At 34.8% G+C, this 6,000-nt stretch overlaps 1 protein-coding gene across 11 annotated transcripts in view; it reads left to right on the top strand.

The window, feature by feature from the left end:
- Positions 1-6,000, top strand: part of Adgrl3 (adhesion G protein-coupled receptor L3) — a 796,065-nt gene that overhangs the window by 430,831 nt on the left and 359,234 nt on the right. The gene's annotated exons all lie outside the window — the stretch shown is intronic.

The following is a 6,000-nucleotide window of genomic DNA, read 5'->3' as shown; positions in this document are numbered from 1 at the left end:
TCAAAACTAGGAGTGAAATACCTTTCCAAGAAATTTGTGTGTATTTGTTAACTTTAAAGCACACTTCCTCCCTGTTGCAGTGGCACATGCCTGTAATCCTAGCTACTTGCAAGGCTGAAGCAGGAGGACTGCCAGTTAAAGGCCAGCCTGGGTGACTTAGTGAAGACCTACCAAAAAATGGAAAATAAGAAAGAGCTGTGATGTAGCTCAGTAGCAGAGTTCTTGTGTAGCATATGCAAGGCCCCAGAGTCAATCGCTGGTACTGAAGGAAGGAAGGAAGGAAGGGAGGGAGGGAGGGAGGGAGGGAGAACTTTCATGAATTTTTAGGTGCTTGTTTCTATGAGTTGTATTCACGCATCAGAAGTAATCATTTTATTTTTGAAATGGAATTCATGAATATTGAGTGAAGATTAGCTGATGATTTTGATAATTTGCTTTATCAGACAGTGCACAGAGATGTATGGAAAAATTACAAACTGGATTTACTTATAAGTTCACCCCATTTTCTTTTTTTGGGGGGTGCGTGCCAGGAATCAAACTCAGGACCTAGTGTTTGCCAAGAAGGCACTTGTGCCAGTGAGCTACGTCCCCAGCCCCCTACTCCATTTTCATGTCTGGGTGTAGCACAAAGTTGGAGTACTCCCCTAGCACGCCTGCAGCCCTGGATACAGTCACAGCACCAGGGCAGAAAATGGAAACAAACAAAAATTTAAAAACTGTATTATCAAATCTATTTCTGCGTTTTAAGAATATTGAGTTCATTGTAGCCATTCCCAAGGAAAAAGTCCTGAATGTTTACAATTTTATTGATATATAGTATAAAAAAAGAGGTTTCTTTTGAAAAATTTGCTACTGAACTAGTTTAGCACATTGGGAAATAATATCTTTGTACTGAAGAAAGAGTTTGTATTGAAATCTATTTTGTCAAAATAAACAACACGTAATGTGAAATACCCACTTTACATTTATTTCTGGAGAAGTATAGTAATGCCGAAATGGAAATTCATTTTAATGTAAGTCCATGAGCTTTCATTAATAATTTCCCAATGTTTGATACTTCACATTTTTTGAATTTTCTTGTAAGATGAAACTGAGAAAAACACAGTTTTGTAATGTGCTGTCATGCTTTACATTATTGGTCAGGTGAGCCTTGTGCAGTGTCCCACACCGACAGGAATAAACTTTGCAAGCTGAGAATGCCACTGTGAACAGAGCACAGTGTACATATGTGATACATTTTATCCAAATTAGACTAAACCCAAAACATTTATACTGGAAGACCAGAGAGATAGAGAGATAGATTAGATAGACAGACAGATAGATAGATGATAGATAGATAGATAGATAGATAGATAGATAGATAGAAAGAGAGAGATGGAGAGTGAGAGAGATAGATGATAGAGAGTGAGACAGATAGATAGATAGATAGATAGATAGATAGATAGATAGATAGATAGATAGATAGACAGACATAGATAGAATATGCAGTGTATGCTGGCATAAATCATCCTTTTAATAACTATATAAGCATTTAGTAGGAACAGTGAATACTTTAGTCATGCTGCACTACAAGAAGCATCTTAATGAGTCATACTTAAAGGTGACCACCCCCAAAACACTTTTCAATACGCACTTTTTTTAAACCTAAGTACTTGTATCAGGCTGAATATTACTCTTCTGGTCGTATCAGCATCCTAATGTCCATAACCAGTGAACGTTACCGTATGTGGGTAAATGTATTTTTCATGTGATGAAGTTAGGGTTCATAGTTCAGGGATTAATATCCAAAACACATAATAAAATTGAACAAATAAATAAGAAAATAAATGAACGAAAAATGGCCAAGACATAAGGTAAAGAGTTCAAAAAAAGAGCATAAGTAGTCAGTGGGTACATGAAAATGTGGTCGGTTTCACTCATTTTTAAGGAAGTGTAAACCACAGACACAGATACGTCACCTCATACCTAGCAGCGTGGCTGTGAACAAAAGCACAAAATATAACACTGGCAGGAACACGGAGAAAAAGAGACTCCTGTACACTGCTGATGGGGTTGTAAATTCAGACAGCCCTTACGGGAAATAATATGCAGGCTTTCAAAAAATTAAACAGAGAGCTACTGCGTGGTCCAAAAGCCCACTTCTGAATGTAGGTGTACCATGGAGATAAGATGAGTATCCTAAAGAGATTATTTATATTCTTGTGTTTGTTGCAGCATTACCCCAAATAACCAAGACAACCTAAGTATCCATTAGTAGATGAATGAATAAAGATAATGTGATGCACAAACAAAATGCACAATGCAATATCATTTAGCTTTACAAAAGAAGGAAACTCTGTCATCAGAAGGATAGTACCCTAACTAAAAGGCAGCAAAGAAGAAAAGACAAGTGTAATCTCTCTTCTATGCGACATAGCAGTAGCAGAGGAGTAGGGGGAAGGGGAGATACTGATAAAAGGGGATAAAGTTTCTGTAATGAAAGATTAGTGTGTTCCAGTGATCTAAGGCACAGAATGACAGTCACAGTAATACTGTCATATTTCCTGACATTAGAACAAAATTTACAAAGCCTGTAACTAAATGAAGAAGCTCTATTTTCGCTCACAGTTTTAGAAGTTTCCGTCCATGGTCACTGAGCTCTAAAGCAGGATCGTGATGGCAGAAGGGCATAGTGGGGCAAAGCTGCTGCATCCCTGCCGCTGGGAAACAGAGTATACAAAAGGAATGTCCATGAGAGATGAACTCAGAGGGTACACCCCTGATGCCTTTTGCATCAGACCCCAACTCCTGCCAGCATACTGACCTGTAACATCAGGTGGTTAATCCAGTGATAAGTATGATGGCCAGTGATCCCGTCATCTTTTCAGAAGTGTCTTAATTCAGTTAAGTTGACAGTTAAGATTAACTGGCACAGTGTTGTACATTTGAAATTTGCTAAGAGTATAGATCATAAAATCTTTTAGCATATAAATAAGATGACTCTTTGATATGATGTATATGATAATTGCCTTTAGTGGGATAATCATTTCACAAGGTATACATATACAAAAACACCTTACTGCAACATCTAAGTGCATAGATAATTTTATTAGTCAAAGCTGGAATGATGTAAAATATAAGAATGATAAATAGGATTTATGTGAAGACGCTTTCTAAGTATGAAGGATTATGAGATATAGGGTGATTTTACTTTAAATCTTAGACTTAGGGTATACAGCAAGCTTTAAGGTGAACACTTAAATTTTTTTTAAAATTTGTAGTGAAAGACACATTGCCAAGAATGATGGGATAAGTGTGTTGGAATCAGGGTAAGTATTTTGAAGGCTACTAATGGCAATGTATCTTTTACTTTTTATTTGAACTTTCTTCACATTTTCCCATCATACAAAGGAGAGTAGTTTACATACAATAAAAGACTTTACTTACAGTTAGATTTTTCTTTTTCTTTGTTTTTAATGTGACAATGTTTTCCCCAGGTCCTATTCTAAATCCAAAGTGTTTATGTGGTCTCTGGTGTGTCACTATTTCTGGGTTGTGTTTAACTCAAGTAGATTTAGTCTGTCTGCTACGAAGTGTTGTTAACCTACCTAAAACCAGTGACTACTATTAATAGTGATATTTGAAATGATAATGATAGCAGAAGTGTATCTTGTGCATATGTGTGATACTTCATGTATTCTTCTAAAATAGTTTTATAATAAGCATGTCAAGCCTGTGAGATAATAAAATGACATGCCCATATTACCTTTGTGAAAATAAAGTCTGAGAACTTGATAATTCTATCTGATATTTCTCAGTGCCACCTTCTAGTGGTACAAATGTTGGTATGCAGATTGTTTTCCCATAAAGTTTCTGTGGAAAAATAGACTGAAAAATGAATTGGTGTAAAAAATCCTTCAAATACTTTCACAAGATTATGATATTTTTGCTGTATTAGTGGATAGGATATAGCTGACCATATTATTGAAACTTCTCATCTGCTATGATGGGTTTGAAAATATCTTTAATATCATGGATGATGATACTGAAAATCATTTTTAAATTCATACTTATATGAAAAGTAAACAAGGGAAATTCTGAGTTAAAAATACAACATTAGGTGATTTTGTCTCGTTTTGCTTTTTTCATTTATAGTATTTTACAATAAATACTTTTGATCATTTTGGAAGAACTATAATAGTTGTCTTTTTGGAGTGAATTGTTAAAAAATCTGTGATCAAGGGGCTGGGGATTTAGCTCAGCACATAGCGCCTGCCTGGCAAGCACGAGGTGGTGTGTTCGAATTCCGGTACTGGGAAAAAAAGAAAAAAAAAGAAAAAAAAAATCTGTGATCAGTATAAAGTCATTTCATTCTGGACCTCAGAAAATGAAATATTAGACAAACAATTAATAAAAAGAATCTTTAAACTGTATTTTCAAAATGTTTTTCATCTTTAAATAAACATTGTTATAATGGTTGTACTATGTTTTATGTAAAAATAATATCCCAGAGAGATTCAACCTACCTTTCTCCCTTTGATTTTTAATGTGGCTTGATACAAAATAGTAACAGAATCCTAAATTATTTTGAAAAATAATGCTTTTTATAGAATAGTGTTGATACTGACTATAAAGATATTAATGGCATAGTATTTTTTGGTTTTTATACCTTAACATGCACCATTTCATTAGTTAGAAGGCTATCTTGACTAATCTTTGGTTAAGTAAGGCATTTGGAAGTCACAGTGATTAGTATTTACAACACATTCACTTTTTAAATTTTCTTGCACATAGGTATATATTCTATATGTAATCTGTGTTGTGCTGTGAAAGTTGTATTGGCTTAACAGCTAAAAACATGTCATTTAATTTGAGATATCTTTTTAAAATGGATTTTCTTTGTAATAAGGAAGTATAGTATTGCTATTTTTAAGACATGTCAGGGCACTAAAATGTCAAGCTGCCTATCTATGCTCAGTTCATGCGAGAGAGGACAACACATTTCCATTCATATTATTATAAGCTGGTCATCAGCTACAGACATTACATCTCTGCTGGGGAGCTATAGACCTGCTAACTCCAAGGATTAACTGTTCTGCTGAACAACCAAAAGCCTGTGGCCTATAAGCTTTTATTAATTTTTCACTGATAACGCAGAATATACTTTTTAGTTTAAGCCAATTACATTTTAATTTAGGGACTAAATAAAATCCTCATTAAGCCCGACACATGTAGCCTCGAGTCAACATAACACATTTTCTACTTTAAGTCAGAGTGAATTCTTCACTCCCTTCCCTTATGCTGAGAGTATCTTCACGATTATGCACAGGTATGAATCACAGAGAGAAATGAAGCTTTTGTTCCAAAACCAATAGGAAATCTAGCCTTGAAACTGCATTTCTGAAGTGAATCAACAACCTTAAAGGAAGGAGTAATTATTGTATTCATCCTACATATCTCATGCTACTATTGGGGGGGACTAAGCCATTATTTCGGTGTAAAAAATCTACTTATTGAAATATTATTGAATTTGGAAATTTTCTAATTAAAATTTACAGTAATGAAACCACCATGAACATGAGTGTTTTTTTCCAGCAGAAGAATTAATTTTATTACATGTACTTTTCCCCAAGTATAAATCAATCCAGATGTATTTAGTTCAATTTCCACAGAAGTGTCCAAGCTTTTAATTTCTTTTCAGTAGTGTTACTTAATTATTCTGTTTAGAATTTAAAATTATTATTTTAAATTTTAGAATGTTGACATTTATGAAGTGTAATCTAATTTATGAAGTTTGAGTCACTATTCAGCTGAACACAAAAAAATTAGAAAAAAATGTGGCAGTAGTAGAAATTAGACCCAGGGCCTCATATATGCTAGGCAAGTTCTCTACCACTGAGCAATGTTCCCCCCCATTTTTATATGGAGATGGAGCGTCCTTATGTATCCCAGGCTGGCTTCAAACTTCTGTCCTCCTGCTTCACTCTCCCTGGGTGATAGGACTAGAGCCATGCCTCACTG

This window comes from Chinchilla lanigera, unplaced genomic scaffold (assembly GCF_000276665.1).
Source record: "Chinchilla lanigera isolate Chin_1 unplaced genomic scaffold, ChiLan1.0 scaffold00046, whole genome shotgun sequence".
Taxonomy (NCBI): domain Eukaryota; kingdom Metazoa; phylum Chordata; class Mammalia; order Rodentia; family Chinchillidae; genus Chinchilla; species Chinchilla lanigera.
This window is presented reverse-complemented; position numbering and strand designations above follow the sequence as displayed.